The following is an 18,236-nucleotide window of genomic DNA, read 5'->3' on the forward strand; positions in this document are numbered from 1 at the left end:
CCAAATCAAAACTACCAATCCACTAGATTGTAAACTCTACGAGGGCAGAACATATTGTCTGTTTTGTTCACTACTGTATCTCCAGTACCTAGAACCAATCCTGGAACCTCTTAGGCACTCTAAGTTGAATGAATGGCTAAGTCTCTAAATTTGTTAGTCTGGCTAGGTGTTGGGAGGAAAGCAACCCATTGAACCAATTTACAATCATCTGTGAAAGACCAGTAGCCCCTTATCTCACCCTAAGGTATTTGCATACTTAAAGGGAAAGCTTGTGAATTCAAATTACTGTCATTGGGAAAACTTCAATAGTGAAGCAAATGGAGAAAAAACATTTCAGGCTAAAGGGGAATGTGGGGGGCGGGGGTGGTGGTGGTGTGGTGAGAACCATGATTTAGGTAGGCCAGATCTGCCTAGGAGTTTGCCCCTGAGAGCTTCTACTTTTTAAGGCCCCTTACGTTCCATACCACCACAACATTTAAAAGCTTAGAGACTTCTTCATGATGGCTCAGGGCAGTGATCAGGATAAGGAGACTATAAGTCAGAGGACTTACATTCTGTAGGACTGTTTTTACATTGGGCACTGGTATATTTCAAAAGGAGGTTTCCTAGCTTTCAAGTTAAATGTACAAGAGCACAGGGAATCTCCTCATAGGCACTATTTGTTGATAACAAGTTATTTGTAATATTGTAATTTCACTATATGTAGATGTCACGTTTTTTTCTCCTGTGAATTGCCTTGAAATAAATGCACATCTGATATGGAGCTGTGGCACATTGTAAAAGATAAGACATAATTTTTTATGGCACATTATTTTAAAAATGTATTCTAATATAGTCAAGTACTAGTGATTTTTTTCTAGACATTGTGTCCTGTTTTTAACCCCCCCGCCCCACACACCCCTAAAGCACCTTTCATATGCTTTCATTGGGAAATACAGACTTAATGGAAACAGTAGTCTAACCTCAGAACTGTGATTCTTCGTTTGTGATACCGGGTTTAAAACAGATGGAAGCTGATTTTAGTGTTTTCAACTTTTTAAATGTCAGAATTCTTTCTGTACTGTCTTCTATCTTCTTTTTGATTATCTATAAACTCCTTATACATTAAAACATTTCTTTCTTTTAGAAGAAAACTCAAGTGTATGATGAAAGCAAGCTAAAAGCAGTGCATTTAACAAACTACAATACAATGTGACATTTATACAATTATTACTAAAATCAGAAAATAAATGTCTTAGTGATTAAGTCTAGGATAATCAAACTTACTGAATAGTTGTAGTAGTTACATAATGAGATAGTTTTGATTAATCTTTTGTCCAAATGACAATATTGTGATTACAGGCTTAGCACTACAGGTAGTGTAAGCAACAAACAGTGAGTGAGATTAGTACATTTTACACAGTTTTGCTATTTTCTCAGTTTATTTTGGAGTCCAGTAATAACCATTCAGTCTGTACCTGCCATAGGACAATCTTTGCTTGATATGAGTTCCTTTCTTGATTTAAAAATAAGTCCAATCTTTAACCTAATAAAATTATCTTAAAGTTTACAATTGATGGTTTAAACACATAGCTCCGTATTTTGCAGATAGAAGAGGCTTAATGCATGTTTGTAAATCTGTTTCCTAAAATAAAAATTAATAAAAAATGTTTTTTTCTTCAGGTTTAATATTCATTTTGTACCGGGAAGAGAAATGGAATAAGAGGCTCGGATTTTTAAGACTATGCAATCATATACAAGTGCCATTTTGGCCAAAGAATGAGTAAAACATTCTAGTCCCGACACGTTTAATAATGAGCATGCATCCTATTTCTTTGTTTCATAATCATTGCGCTCTCTGCCTTCCCTCTTTTTTGGTATGGTAACAAATTCGACAAAATCAATGCCATCTAGTTAAACTTTTTGATTAAGTAGTGGATCCAGTGTCCTATCCACGAAGAGATGGGAAAAGCGATGTGGAGAAGCAGGCATGAACCCATCTGGAATGGAACGTGTCCATTCTGAATAATTTCATGTGGGAAAATAATTTCAAGTTGAAGGATAATTACTGCAGAGACGGCCAGACACCTCCGGCCGCCGCCGGCCGCGCAGCGTTGGAAACCCTTCGCCGCGGCCAGGAGGGTCGCAGCCGGCGAAGAGCCCCGCTTCCTGCCCCGGGGCGGCGCACCCGGCTCCGGGAAGGTGCCGCGCGGGAGACGTGGCAGCAGCCCCTCCTGCCCGCGCCTGGGCTCCGCGGCCGAGCGCTCCGAGCAGCTGGGCAAGGAAGGCTGCGGGGCAGCGGCTCACCGGCCGGCAGGGAGACCCGCCTGCAGCGCCGGGGCCCGCCCGGGGACGGGAAGTGGCGCCCGTCCCGCCCTTGCGGCCCGCGGCCCTGCAGCTCCGCACCGCCCCCTTTCTCTCGGCCTCTCCCTCGGCCTCCGCCACCCCGGCCGAATTCTTGCATAAATTATGCCAGGCGCGCCTGACGTCAGGTGGCGGCGCGCGGGCGCGGGCGCGGCGCAGCCCGGAGGGAGCCGGCGGCGGGCGCGCGCGGCCCCGCGGTCTCGGGTGCGCGCGGCGTGCCGGACGCGCGCAGGCGCTGGCGTGCTGGGGCCGCGGCGGCGGCGGCGGCGGCAGCGGCGGCGGCAGCGGCGGCGACGCGGGGGTTGAGCCGTGGTGGTGCGGACGCGCTCGTGCTCGGGAACTATCGGATTAAACTTGAATCGAGTGAAATTACACAAAGGAGCGCCGCGGAGGAGGCGGCCCGGGGACCCGGAGACCCTGAAACTCACCAGAGCCCCGTTCGCCCCCGGCCAACTCCGTGTCTGTGGATTCAGCCCCCTGGCCGCAGCTGCCGAGCCAACTCCGGAGCCCGCTCTGCGTTTTGTTTTCCCCTCGGCACTAGGCAGCGGAGGAGCCCGACCGACCCGGTAAGCGCGAGAGTTCGCCCTGCGCCCCCGGGAGGGGCGGCGGCGGCGGCGGCAGGAAATCGCTCCGGGCCGGGGCCGGGGCCGCGCGAGGAGTTGGGATCGAGGAGTTGGGCGTGTGCGGGGCGAGGGGCAAGGGGCGAGGGCGGGAGGGGGCCGGGGCCAGCGCAGGAGCGCAGCGCCGCCCTCGCGGTGTCGCCGGCGTCGCCGCCCGCGGGGCCAGAACCCGCGCCCCGAGCGCCTCCCGGCGCCCCAACTTTCGCCTGCGTCCGCGGGGCCGGCGGTGGCGGGGGCGCGCGGTGTGGCCGAGGGTCACTTCCTCGCATGTAAATGGCTTTTTGTTGTGCTGCCGGCGTGGGGGGGTACGGGGGACAGGAGGGAGCGTGTCTGCGCGCGGGGGAGCGCGAGCGCGTTTCCTCCCGCCGGCGCCGAGCACGAGTTGCCGGCTCCATTCGAGAGAAAAAGGAAGGAGGAAAAGTTGGGCTCCAACTCAAGTGCGAGCGGGCGATGGGCGCGCGGGCGCGGGGCGGCTGAGCAGCGGCGGCGGCGGCTCGGGGACGGCGGCGACCCCCGCCTCCCGCCCCCGCCCCCCGCTCCGGACCGACCACGCCGCGCTCGCCGGGAGCGGCGGCCGCACCGGCGCGAACAAAGTGCGTCCCTCCCGGCGCGGCGGCGCCAGCCCGCGCGGGGACCGCCACCGAGCGAGGTGGGTCGGCGGCGGGGAAAGTGCGCGGGGCGCCGCGTGGGGCGGGGGCAGCGCGAACACGCGGCGCGGGAGGCGTCCCGAGCCCAGCTAGTGCCGGTCGCGGGCGCGGAGTTGCGAGCCCGGAGTTGGGGGCTCTTGGGGCTCCCCGGCGGCTCCTAAGTGCGCGAGGAGAAGAAGAAAGGGAGCGGGGCCGGAGCGAGCGCCGGGAGGCGCGGCAAGGAGGGGACCCCACCTTGCCGAGCTGGCCGGGCCGCCGGCGGCGGCAGCTGCATAATAGCGACTTTAACCTCCCAACGCAACTCGGCTCCCCCGCCCCCCAGCCCGCGGGGGGTCAGCGCCGGTGGGGGGGGTCACCAGGTGGCCCCCGAGGTGACCCGGGTGCGCTCTGCCCTCGCGGAGAGCGGCGGCTTGGAGCGTGAACGGCCGAGGTGGCTGGAGGCCAAGCGGTCAGCGGGGAGAGGAAAGGAGGGCGGTGGGGAACGCGTTGTTTGTTTGGTTCGCACCCGGGATTGGGCTCGCTGGGGGCGCGGGGCTCGGGCGGGGGCGCGGGCACCGGCTGGGCTGCGGTGCTGGGCGGGCGCGGCGGCGCGGGGCTGGCGAGGTCGCGGGGGAGGGGGGGTGGCGGCGGATCCCGGGCGGGGGTGGGGGCGCTGGTCGGGAGGCTCTGGGGAAGGAGCCGCCGGCCCCGAGCAGCCATCATTACCGAGCCGCCTTTCTCCGGATGACTCTGCCTCGAGGAGCCCGGAGCCGTGGGAGCGCACCCCAAACTCCCGGCCGGCCGCCCGCTTTGTGAGCGCCCCCGTGGAGCGAGCGGCGCGGAGAGTGTTCCTGCTATGGGTCGGACTCTTTTCCTGGAGGTCACTTTTAGAGACTGTTCACGCCTTGGTTTAAACTAGTTTTTTTCCCCCTCTTCTGAACAGACAATGGACAAAAGAAAAGTAGCAACCCACATGGAGAGAGTTTCCTTTTGAATTGCTAGAATTAGATACACTATCCAGCGCTCCACTTGCTAAGTATACTTTTTAGTTTCCCATTGTGTATTATCTAGCAATCGATTTAAATAAGTTATCTTAAAAAGTGTCTCTTTTGGGGGCTTAATTTCTGGAATACATTACATGTCTTAATTTATTTTTAAAGGATTTCGTGAGGCCCTAATTTTTTATTTTCTAAAAATTTTAAGCCGTCTTTGCAGTGGGCGATACCTTTCTAAAGGGTTGAGTGTTATTTCACCCCAATTCTCTCTCGGTAAGGGAGGGAGTACTCAGTATACGTAGCAAAGAGGAAACAAAATACGTGTCTTCATTTCTTCACTGATCTTGTCTAACGATGACAAAAAATATCTTAGTGACTGTGACCTTAGCAGCATTGGTACCTGATTTATCCCAGTTATAATTACGTTTAGATTGCAGTAATGTCTAAGTACTAGGTAATTCCTATTTCAGAAATAACTTGAGCAGTGATTTTACGAAGTTGAATCCTCCCAGCCCCCAGAGTACATCTGTCGCGCAGTGTTTTTGTCTTGCTGTTGCACAACAGAAGCCCTCCAGTCTTTACCCTAAAATGGCAGCTTTCATTTGACTGGGGCCCATTCATTGACAATGATAATAAAGAGGCTGAAAGCTAGATGCTTGGGGCATGGAGTAGGACTTGGTTTGCCTTTCTAGGTGATAAGTAGGAGACATTTTATGTCTTCCAGTTTGCTCAGGAAAAGTTTATTTTCCCTGAAAAATCTGTCTTGTGAAAAAAGTTATAAAGTAGAATAATTCGGAAATGGGTAAGGGCTTGAGCAGCAAATTTCGGAAGGTAAATTTTCTTATTTTGCCCAATAGTGGAAATCTGGCATTTTCTCTTTTTTGGTAATCTGCTGATAAAAGGACATAATGGATTTTTGTCAGGCTTGTAACAGGTGAATTTCCTCATCTTGGCACTCAAGAAGAATTGGGATTGTTTTCTAGCACTGTGGGTTTTATTCTCTTTATATTTTCTAATTTTTTCTCCTGTGCGAGTCACTAAATTGAACCATGATGAACTGTATCCTGGGTTTATGCTTTCGAGATTCAAATGAGTTTTCAGATAAGAAATGAATTATACTTTTAAAAGACTGGTATATGAATTTTAAATTGTTATATTCATTTAATCAGTGGCCTTATTTTTAAATTAGTTTTTTTAAAAAATTACTTTCTTTTGTATGTCTTAACATGGAAGGCAGAATAGAGGAATGACAGAATGGTTGTAGAGGTGATATTTAAAAACCCAAATATTATTTTCCTCTTTCAAGGAAAAAATTAACTTTTTTTCCCAAGTTGAAAATACAGAAGTCAAATTGATAACAATGTGTTCAGTAACTTAGTTTTAAAATAATACTTTCGTAGATTCACCAGTATTTGGTCTAGTTTTTCATCAGTTCAACTTACAGGAACATTTCCCAAACTTTTTTCATAATGAGTCTTCTAGGTTAGCCTTACTTTTATTGAGTTAAAATGAATACCATGAAGAGTTCCTTTATAATACAGTAACATCAAGGAAATATTACAACCGTTTCTTCATACAGATGCGAAGTCAGTAACGTTATAGTATTTAAGCAGTTAGGTCAAAATAGCGGGAATATTTTGTTATGAGAGAATATACTGTAAATGCTTCTGCGTGCCTGCTGTGTAACCCATAAAAGCAATGTGTCAAGTTAGTGTAGTTCTTTCAAACCTAAGATTACAGCATTGTGTTCCACATGCTTGAAAAAGTTTGCTTGCCACACAGTCACTATGCCTTTAGTTAATTTTGATTCAGCAAACCTTGGCAAGCCTTCCATGGTTAAAACAATAAAAGGCAGTACTTTCCCTCAGGGAGTGTACTGTCGCATAGAGAGTTCTATAGGGAAACAAATATTCACATTTGATTTTTAAGATAAACTTATAAGTAATAGATATCTTTCATCTTTCATTAACTAAATACAACCTTTTGAGTTTGATAGCAGACACCATGGCTGTCTTAGAAACATCTAATATAAATATGGCATTGCAAGAATAAAAATGTTTAGTCAGGTCTGAGCAAATGGCTCTTAAAACTTCAACTTTGTAAGACAGTGATTCTTTTTCAGCAAATGATTTCTACATATAAATAGTAAGCACATAGTCACATAGCTAAATTCACCGAAAAGGGTGGAGAAGGAACATCTTAGGTGATACTAAGATGATGTCAGGAATACATTGGCTCTATGGGACCCTTTCAGTTGTCTTGTTCACTCATGTGGTCATATTTGTGTGTTTTAAAAATACATATATTCTTTTCATGCGATTGGAAATTCAGAATTTGGCATTTTTCTAGGCAGGTTTCCAAAACCACTATAGGTTCATTAGTTCAGGAGATAAAAATTTCCCCTTTATCTATAAAACTTTATTTGGTCTTTAAAAAAATTGTTGACATTCAAAGGTGAATGATGTTAAAATAGAAAAGAAATTGAAAATCAGTAATCACTTGGTTTTTCTACAAAAAATACAAAGACGGAATGATTTATTTCAATTTGGGTATCACTCAGGTTGCAGTGATGGCAGAAGTCCATAGCTGATTATGGTGGTTGTTAAGAGCTGGGAAGGTAATTTAAAACACTGACTGTGTGTCCGTATTTTACTTTTATCAATATATTAAAAATTTTAAATGAAATCACATCTGCATGATAAGAAAAATAGAAACAGGATGTTGTAATGATATTGTCGAATAAAAATTTATTTTATACTCATTAGAGAATCATTGGATATTTAGAGTGTGAGGACCTTAGAGAGCTAGTTGAACTTTCTCATTTTACAGATTAAGTAAAGCCCAGAGAGATTAATTAAATGAACTGCCTCTGACTGGCCACCCACTGTTGCAGAGCTTATCTCAGTTACAGTTGTCTTCCTCGTGCCTAGCATGGTGCCGGTGCAGGAGGGATGCTGGCCTTGTCTTTGTTGGCTCTGTAAGAGTACAGCTCTTGCTCATGTTCTGACTCAAAGGTACCTTCTGGCTTTAGAATCGTACAGCATAGGACAACATAACTCTTAAAGGTGTTCCTAAACCAACAGTAATTTGCTTCTGTTTTTGGAGGTTTTATTTTTTAATCTATGATTATCCATTTAGAAAAATGCAGAGATAATTATTTCAAGATTTGGTAACTGTTTTCACTTTAGATGCATGTATTGATCACCATAACTAGATTCCTGTTGTTTTTTTAACTAATGTTAGGTGACTGACTGCAAATGTGATTGTTTTTTCGGAGGAGGATTTTTTGGGGGTTTCTGTTCTGCTTTTACTTTGAAACTTAGAAATGTCTTTTTAAAAGTAAAAAATAATGTAGATATTTATGAGGAAACATAACTTGGCAGTAAAGCCTGGTTCACTCTCAAGCTTGTTTGCTTATGCTAATGTGGAATCTAAGGCACTTTTTAAAGTGACCCTTTGAGCCTTGCTTCCTCTGTGCACGTCAGGATTGGCTTTCATGGCCACAGAATCTGGACTGTGATTAGTCTTCCTGTTTCATCTGTGGTTTTGCTCATTGATTCAGCTGTTTGTTGGGTACCTGCTACCTGAAAGATTCAGTGCTATGAATTGGCAATATAGTGATGACGTGAGAAGACATGGTAAACTCACACAAAAACTAGAGCTTACCTTAAGGTCATAAGCGTGATGCAGTGGGTGCCAGGAGGAATGAGAGCTTGGGACTTGGGGATTCCGGCAGTTGGGTGGGGTATTACCCCTTAGGAAGTGGCTTTAGCATTGCCATCTGAATGATGGTAGAAGAAGGGGTGAGGGCACTTCAGGCAGTGCCCCTCACCTGCAGGGAGGCTGTGTGTTTGAGCCACTCAGAGAACTGCAAGATGAGACTCGAGGTAGGCAGTATCCAACTTGGTCAGGGCTTTCAGGATATCGAATTTGGGATTTTTGAAAAAAGCAGTGGGAACCACTGATGAGTGTTAAGCAGTGTTTGACACGAGCAGAGTTGTGTTTTGAAGAAGATTGAATTTGTGGGTGCAGAGAGGACAATAGGTTGGAGACAGTGTCCTGCCTGCTTTTTGCTGTGGTCTGTGGGATGAGGAAATGACAGTGATTTGGACTAGATTGGTGGTGGCCATGGGAATGGAGAGAAATGGACAGATTTGAGAGACATTTAACAGTTTGAATGAATAGGAATTGGGGATAGATGCGCTTTCAAGAGGGAGATCTCAGGGCATATAGGTTTCTAGCATGTTCCCTGCTTGGTTGGTTGGCTGCTGATGCTATTCACAGAGGCAGGAATCAGCTTTGCTGAAGATTTGAGAAGGAAGCTCATGAGTTCTTGTAGCATATGATTGCGGTAGCTGATAATGGACCATGATAACATTGTTTTATCCTTTGCATTGCTAGTGGCATTCCAGAACTTAAAAAAAAATAATCTGCTAGCTTTAACCAAAAGATGTTGGCATGTGGGGAGTCCATCAAGGAATGTGAATGGGTTCAGTGAAATGGGAGATGGGAGGGAAGCTTTACTTGCTGAACACATAGCACTTTGCTTGTTACTTGCCTGATACACAGCACTTTGTAGGAGTTTGCTCATTCCAGGTTAAGCATAGAATCCCGAGGTAACCAGACCTTGGCACATTTTCTTCTTCTATATCTCCACTTATGGAGGCTGCTTTCTGTTGCTAGTCACATATTAGGGCAAGGTCTTTGGGTTCCCGATATGTGGCTGGCAGGTCCCCCATGTTCTCAGGGCTGCAGTCTCCCTCGGAGAGAGTTGTATTTTAGAAGATGGTTATAGTCATACAGAGGCAAGGTAGGAATGAATACATTATTTAAATAAATGTGGAGAAGAATACCAGTGTTGATCAGAATACTTACCTGGTTTTTAGTGGAGTATGTATAAACCAGTTTAATAAGTAAATTACCTTCAAAGTTACTTTGTTCAATTATTATAAAAAGTAGATTTTACAGCATGGTTACTGGTGGCAAATGAGCGATGCTGTTACACCCAGAAAAGCTTCTGAATTGCTGACTTTAATATTATATAAGATAAATTATGAAAATCTGGGACATTAATTTTGAAGCTTTTTTAAGGGAAGTATTTGTATTTTTGTGTTTGCCAGCTAATATGGGTGATAATGTTATCTGTTTTGTTATAGATCAGATTTTGTTCTTGTATGCATAAAGATAACCTTTCTGGGACTCAGTGCCTTTAATTAGGGGTCTGTTTCAAATATACTTTTATTGTCATTGTGTGTTCCTCATGGGCCTTTTTGGTGGCCATTGTGACTCAGTCAAGTCCTCTGGGTTCCTTTCTGTCTTACCTTGGTTGTAGGGACATGCTTCATGTGAAAGTTTGCCTTCACCTGCAGGACTTTTGAGTGATTATTTGAATACGCTTAAATTCAGGAGAAGTAATGTTTCCATGTGTGGAATGGCAGGAAAACTTGGTGCACTAACTTCAGCTTCAGATGGGCTTGTGCCAGCTACTCTGTGGCAATTTATATCTAATACTATTTGTTCAACTTGCAATTAAAAAAAAAAAAAAACCTTTAAAATACATTCTGTCATTAGGTCCGGCCAACAGTGTATTCTTAGGGTGTAAGAGATTGTTTCTAAGAGGCGTAGACATTGAATGGAAAGGCGCACACAGGCTCCTGTGGATGTGGCTTTGATGGAGGAATAGAGGGGATGCTTCTTTGGGGCCTGCCTTCTCTCCTGGCATCTGCAGTGGCCAAGGAGGCAGCAGAGGTCATGTGGTGGATTTGAATTTTCCACGATGTATTTTATCAGGAGGAGGTTGGGTAAATAGCCACCTGCTGCTGAGCAGGAACCGTATGCGACCTGGGTTTCCACACCCAGCCTTTGTGTAGGGAAAGGCATGGAATTAGACACGTGTTAGTTTGGACACATCACCTACTTCCCCAGTATCCTCAATGGAAAACAGTCAGATTTCCACACCATATTTGCAGTATGTCTAAAAAAGTGTACATGGCACCTTAGTGGTTAATTTTCCCTCTAGTTCTGCAGCAAGTTTGGGGAACTACTTTAACTTATTAGAGGCCGCTGTGTCCTCTTTTCATCGTTTTGAAAGAAACCACAAACATTTTATTTATTATCCATTTTTGTGTTGTTTCGGTTTCGAGATGGAGTCTCGCAATATTGTCCAGGCTGGATTCGAATTCCTGAGTTCAAAGGCTGTTCCTGCTTCAACCTCCCAATTAGCTGGGATTACTGGCATGCACCATTGTGCCCTGTTACATAAACATTTTAGAAATCTGTTCTGTTGATATTTAAAACATAATTAACAAATGTGCATATTATTTCAACACACCTAAAAACTATTAAACATGTTTAACGTAACACTAAGCAGTCAAATAGTGAGAAGTCCCTTGAAGAATTAAAAGCATGCCTTTAGTTTCCAAGGCAGTGCTTGCTAGCATACTAAGTGAATAATAAAAATCAGTTTGAGCACAGAAATATGGTAAAAAAAATACCTCAGTTGGTGATGTATTTTGAAGTGTATGAACCTAGCAATTATTTATGGTTAGAACTGGCACTATATTGAAATTGTTAAGCCCACGTCCTTAAATAATTTTTTAAAAGTCTCTGTTAAAGTGTTTTATGTTCTTGTATACTTGGCCTTGTTTGTGCTTGAAATTTTGCTTTCACTAATTGCAAGTGTACCAATCTTGCAAGAAAAGTCGTGCATACTCATCTTGAGAATTTCAAAATCTTGATTAACAGTGTACCCCACCCTTAAGTATGTGTTGGGCCAATCAAGTAAAATAGTGCAGAAATAATGAAACAATATTAAAAATAACAGTAATAACCATAATGACCAGCTGTTATTTCCAGTTAGGTACTCAGCTGAGTGTTGTCATGGATCATTTCATTTCCTCATCAGAGCAACTCTAGGTAATAGGTAGAATTATTATCCCCGTTTTACAGATGAGGAGACTAAAAGGGATGAGAACTTAAATTACCCGGGCCATACATTTCTAGCACGTGGTGGAGGAGGAATTTGAATCCAGATTAGCTAGACTCCACAGTCTGAGTGCATAACGATCGTGCTGCTGTTGCCACCTAGACCAGCTCGGGAGCTTGCATTGTTGCCGTCTTAATAGACAAAGGTGTGTTGAAAATACCCATGCCATGCTGTGATGCTACCTATTGCTATGTTTTACCAGCCCAGACTATTTTTTTCTGTACTTCCTTTGTTGGTGCCTGCTGTAGTTGTGGGGCCATATGTCATGGGATGTCTTCGTACCTAAAGTGACGAGGTTCTTGCCTTTCGCACTTAAGGCCCTTCTTCTCACATGGAGATGAGGAGAAGAGTTGTTCTTGTGGAGGTTTCCTTCTGAGGTGGCTGAGAATTTGAGTTTTGATGTCAGATCAGGGTGTGAATCATAAAAATGGATATAATAAATTCTCCCAACTGCCCAGAGTTATGGTGAAGATTAAGTGAGATACTCTACCTAACACATTTGGTATAGCATATGGCATATTTATTGAGTAGTTCCTATTTTTATTAGTTCAGTTTAATCATTGAACTTATCAAATCATATGTATTGATTTTACTTTTGGTTTAAAAAGTCCTTCAAATCATAATCCTACAGATGACTGGACAAGAACGAGTGGCCCAAGACGGTGACTGGCTACACAGTTTTCATTTTTCTTCAGAAGACATTTGAAAATAACATCGTTGTGTACCTTTGTCCATCAGTGCAACCAGATGTTATTTTCCTGATTCTCTTGTTAATTATATATATAGAGTTGACTCAGATATCCCAGGTACTAAAAGTGACAGGTATGAGGGAGGGCTTCTTCATCTCTTGTCATGAAGATGTTCATCTCCTACTAGAGTTTAGGCTGTCCTTCTAGTGAAACAGTAATTTCTTCTTTGTCTCACATCTACAGTTCTCCAAACATGGTGACTAGATGATCAGTGGTGTGGGCGTGTTTGATCAGCTCTGGGATATTATGTTTTTCTGATTTAGACCAGAGGCCATGGGGTGTTCTCAAAATCTATAGGAACTCCAGATTCTCAAATCTCAGAACCTTTGATTCCTCAGTTCCTTCCCCCCAAGTTCTCTTTACCATGTAAGGAGAAACAAGATGGTATCTGAAATGGGAGTAGGTTTGGGTTGGGGGCAGGGATGTGAGTAGCAACTAGAACATAAGAATGTTTCGTAGGAAAGGGAAGGCTCTGAGGTAGCCTACTTAGAATCTCACTGCTACCCAGATTGGCAGGGAAATGGAAGAGATGGAGTATAGATGATTTTCATTTTATTCTATTCTATGGCTTTACTTGAAAATGACTTGGAATAACAAAATAAATGACACAAAAAGTAAATAACTGATAAGTGTGGATTTATGGGAGATCCTTGTACTATTCTAACTTTACTGCAAGTTTGCAACTGTATCAATATCAAAAGTTTTAAAAGAACAGTGACTCCAAGGGGTTGATGTCAGTAGCTAACATTTGTGGAGCATAGAGTTTGTGTCAGTTAGCATTTTGCTAAACTATTTACATGAACTATTTTTGCTGAATCCTAAAGTAGGATTAGTCAAAATGCTGAGGTAGGAACAATAATTGCTATTTTATAGGTGAGGAGATTGTTTAATAAATTTGTCTAAGATCATAGCTTTTACTGAGTGGTGTTGGGACTCAAAGCAGGACAGGCTCATTTAACAGCCTGTAGCATTAACTGCTCTGCAGAAATTACTTTGGATAGTCCCATCAAAATAACCTAGGTCTTAGAAGGATAGGAACAACAAATGTCATGATCTTACACACCTGCACTTTCTAGCGCCAGCTCCTGGAAAAAAATCGAGAGGCTGAACGGTGTCTGTTAACAGATTATAGTCAGTGAGGCCTCTTTCCTCAGATGTTGTATCTTATCAATGGCAGACACTTTCAACCTGAAAGACACATGCTCGTTACAAGACTTACTTGTGCTCCAACCCTGTTTTCACTTATCAGTCTAAGACGTAGCCGACATCAAAGTATTCAGCTTATTACAGAATTGACTTCTTCAAAGTTTCTCTCAATCTTTATCCAAGATGTAGTTCACTTAGCATCTTTATCTCACTGCACAGGACTAGAGTTGCCTTCGAAAAAACTCAGGATACTACTTGGCTCTAGATCACAGTACTTGTTATTCGTATTTGTGTTAACTTATGTGAATATGCAGCCTCCGTGAAATGTTTGCATACTGCTTCTGTGAACACACAGGACAACAGACTGTCTTCCACAGTCATACGCTCATTCATATTCTCAAATAGGTATAGAGTTCAAATGTATAAATCAGTAGTCTTATATATTACAGGGTGGATGGATATTCCTTTGCCAGGGGATTAAAAAAAAATCCCATGTCTTAATACTGCTTTCTCCCATACGAATAGTCTGTGATGGTATATTTTTGGATTTTGTACATGTTTATACTTTTTTTCTTTTCACAATTGAATAAACTGTAGACTACCTTCAGTATAAGCCTCCACTTAAAATATAAATTTTGCTATTTTTGGTGCACTTAATATTTGTCTTAATTGTGTTAATTTTCAGAGCTGTGTTTATCACCAGATTTAGTATGTTAACCTTTCAATGTTCCCACTTACTAAAAAACAAAAATAAAAGTAAACATCTGGGCTGGTGTATGAAGCAAACCTCCAGTTTTATAGGGAACTTTGTGGCTACGCTGGGGTGCTGAGAGCCTTCCATTTAGCTGCTGAAGGCCAGCAGGATAAGGAGAACTGTCTTATATGCTGTCAAATACATTAATAAGGACACAATTCAAGGACACAAGTAAAATCCCCACACTGTGGAGTGCACAGGTGGTGATACTGCTGTAGTTGAATTGCTGGCTGGCAGGCAGTACTGCTGTGGCACCACAATGTTCATTTGTGTTGTTGGTGTACTGTTGTCTCAGTGTGGTGAATGGTTGGGCTACGGGAGTAGCACAATACCCAGGCTGTACCTAGCAGAATGGTTGACAGTCGACGACTCCCTGTCATTTTCTGCTGCTCAGTATTTCCAGGACTCGGAGCTGCCCATGTCATTGGCATCATTCTTTTTTTTTTTTTTTTTTTTTTTGTGAGATGGAGTGTTGCTCTGTCTCCCAGGCTGGAGTGCAGTGGTGTGATCTCGGCTCACTGCCACCTCCACCTCCTGGATTCAAGGAATTCTTGTGCCTCAGCCTCCCGAGTAGCTGGGATTACAGGTTGTGCCACCAGTCCTGGCTCATTTTTATATTTTTAGTAGAGATGGGGTTTCGCTGTGTTGGTGAGGCTGGTCTTGAACTCCTCACCTCAGCTGATCCACCCGCCTCGGCCTCTCACAGTGCTGGGATTACAGGGGTCTGTGCCCGGCCGTCATTCTTTGTGGATCACTACCATAATAATATCAACAATAAGAGTGTCTTGGCCGGGCGCGGTGGCTCAAGCCTGTAATCCCAGCACTTTGGGAGGCTGAGATGGGCGGATCACGAGGTCAGGAGATCGAGACCATCCTGGCTAACATGGTGAAACCCCGTCTCTACTAGAAAATACAAAAAACTAGCTGGGCGAGGTGGCGGGCGCCTGTAGTCCCAGCTACTCGGGAGGCTGAGGCAGGAGAATGGCATAAACCCGGGAGGCAGAGCTTGCAGTGAGCTGAGATCCGGCCACTGCACTCCAGCCTGGGCGACAGAGCGAGACTCCATCTCAAAAAAAAAAATAAATAAATAAATAAAAATAAAAAAAAAAGAGTGTCTTTATCTGGCAAACCTGTAACATGACTCTTTACTTCTTTATAACACTGCTTCAGCCTGCTATTGATCTAGTGAGTTATTTGACTTGTTTCACCTAGTACTAGGTGAGGGGTAAGAAAAACGAGTCTTTTTATTCAAGGCATTAAAGCATTAATTCATGTATTTATACAGTTTACTTGTGCATCTTTGCATCTTTTACTCTCCTGATACTCTACTTCATGTAAGGAACCCCCATCCTCCTTTTCTCACTGTTTTAAGACAGGTGCTTGGAAGATGCTTGTCATCATCCCCCAGGCAGAAAAAGTAAAGTTGTAGTCGTACTTGAATTGCATGGGGAGGAGGGAATGGTTGTCTCTGAGCCTGGGCTTCTGCCTCAGTCCTGCAGCTAATGTTCTTACCCACTCCTCCCTTCCACCTCACCAGGATTAAGAAGGTACAGAGTTGTTTTGCAGAAATAATGCATCTATTGATCTTTAAGGAAGATTAGAATGGTGAGCTGGACCGAGGTAACTTTCTTACCTGTTTTCTCCAAGAAACCCGTAAAATGGGTTTGTTTTAGATTATTTTAAAGACCCTGTGGAATTTGTAAAATGTTTATCTGGTAAGTTTAGAATGACTGAAAAAAATAGGTATTTATTGGGAGTTAGAATTACACAGTCACTTAGGGTGCTTGTTAAAAATGTAGATTCCTCAATTCCACACCAGATTTATTGAATTAAATCTCTCTGGGTCATCTAGAATCTGAATTTTTATCAAGGTACTTCTGATGTACTCTGAAACTTACGAAGCAATGTGGTTAGACCAATATGTTATGCAATGAACGTACTTCGGAAATACGAAAAATTTAGAAAATGGCAAGGAATATATGCTTGTCCATCATTCATATTATAAGAATTGCAAAAATTCTTACAATGTATTTTGGAATATTGAAAGTAATGTTATTCTCTTACACGTAATTGAATGAATGTGGCTGCTGTTTGACACACCAGTTACTATAAAGGTGAAGATGGATGACCGATTAACAGTTTGAAATCGTAGTCTTTAAAGGTGGTGCTAAAAGGGTAGAAGATAGATTGCTTTGTATTTATTTGTCAAATTTTATTTTCATTTCTACCACTGAGTAATTAAAAGCTTGTTCTGTGTATAGTTCTGGTTTAAATGGTAGATGTCTGCAAAACTAATAGATTTGTTAAGCTACAGTAACTATTTTGGGGCAACCATTTCAAGCCAGTGTTATTTCCACGGGCATATAATACATTTAAAATGAGAATCATCTTAAAACGTAATTTAGTGAGTGGGTTAGTGTTTTCTTGGAGGACTTGTTAGCATAATTTCGTGTAAGACAGGATGCTTGTATGAAAGGTATAAAGGAAGCACATAAAGCAGCTTTTTTCCTGGCCCTTCCCCCCATTCCCCTCCCTTTTGGATAGAGGCCATACTGACCACTCCTCTTCCTGACGCCTCAGGTTGTCCTGGACCTTGGCTGAAGGCATCATTAGGGTCCTGAGCTTTCCCTTCCATGCTGCCTCAGTTCCTTATTCCTTTTCTTCCTACCCCCCAAGTATAGCCTGTTCTCAGGGGTTTGATCCTGGCATCCTCTGGGTCTAGTTCAGGCCCACAGCAGCCTCATTTTCTACTAACTTCTACATCTGTATTCTTATTTCTTATATCTCCCCGAAACTGCTATCCTTTATGTTCCCAATTGTTTAAAACCGAAGTCATCGTAACAACTTCTTCCTGCAAAAGCACGAAACAAAAGTGTGAAACTTCAAGCCCAGCCCTTTCTTTTGAACTTAGGCTCTGCACTGCGAGTCTATGAGTCTGCTCTGGTGGTATCAGGTCCTGGTGGCCCAGCTGATGGGCTGCTTCGGACTCCGCTTCCTGTGTCCTGGCCTGTTGGCATCCTTGTTCCTTCCATTATGTTGTGCCCTCCCCAACACCCCCTTGGTGGTCAGAGCGCAGTCCCAGGCCTACTAGGCCATTATGGTCACTGTAAACTTGCATGGGTGGGGAGAGTACAGCAAAGACCCATGTTAGGGAGAGCCTTTCCTTGCTTCCTTCCTGCTCCCCTGTGGAACAAGTCCCTGTCTGTGTGCTGCGCCCTTCAGACCTTACCACCCCATTGCTCCTGCCACTCAGCCCTCCTTGGGGCACCTGCAGAGAGAGGGTCCTCCCTCCAACTCTGCTCCTCTGGCAGTGCTTGTGGGGTGCCTTCCACAGGCAAGGCCTCTGTTGCTGCTGAGCCCCAACAGTTTAGTGTCCAGGTTCCCTGTCTTTGGCAGGGCAAGGTTGCTCTGTGCCTGTGGCCTGTTCTTCCCTGGCCTCCTCTGCGACAGAGGTGCTGGCCTCTGCTTGGCCCTCTCCCAGCTGGATTAGAATGTGGGAAGAGGAGGTGAGTTTTTCTGGCCTCCTCAAACCCATTACCACATTCCTGGCATCTGATTGGAACACATTTTCCCATGGTAGTGTTATTATGGTTAGGCACTGGTGAGACACCGTGGGTTAGCCCAGTGCTTTTGTAGGTTAGCACAACAATGTCAATAGTATAATGTTATATCCGAGGGAAAGTGATCCAACTAGCAGCTGAAGGCCTTTTGGGGAGGAGCTGATTGCTCCTGTGAGCCCCCCTGGGGAACTGTCCTGTAGAGTGTCATACCAGCACCATGGGTGGTATGACATTTGGTGGCACATTTGGTGGCACAAGCATCAGAGCAGTCACCTGCTTTGCCAGTGGGCCCTCGGGTGGGTTTCAGAAAACTGGGCCTATCCAAACTCATAAGCGTGAACTTTTACGTAAGAATCATGACCATGGCAATTCTAAGGACTTTAATGAATGCAAAGGCATGGCCACTAACGACAAGGAAAGAATTCGATAATGTTTTCAGATTTACATCTCTAAAGAGC

At 44.3% G+C, this 18,236-nt stretch overlaps 1 protein-coding gene across 4 annotated transcripts in view; it reads left to right on the plus strand.

The window, feature by feature from the left end:
• The first annotated feature begins 2,569 nt into the window (after positions 1-2,569).
• Positions 2,570-18,236, plus strand: part of CHD7 (chromodomain helicase DNA binding protein 7) — a 190,300-nt gene continuing 174,633 nt past the window's right edge. Inside the window, exon 1 of one of the 4 annotated variants that reach the window (XM_030937645.1) lies at positions 2,570-2,909. The gene's annotated coding sequence lies outside the window, so the exon portion shown is untranslated. Of the gene's footprint in view, positions 2,910-3,384; positions 3,613-18,236 lie in introns of those variants that run through there. The other 3 variants (XM_030937648.1, XM_030937646.1, XM_030937647.1) reach the window with 3 other exon arrangements.

This window comes from Rhinopithecus roxellana, chromosome 9 (assembly GCF_007565055.1).
Source record: "Rhinopithecus roxellana isolate Shanxi Qingling chromosome 9, ASM756505v1, whole genome shotgun sequence".
Taxonomy (NCBI): Eukaryota; Metazoa; Chordata; class Mammalia; order Primates; family Cercopithecidae; genus Rhinopithecus; species Rhinopithecus roxellana.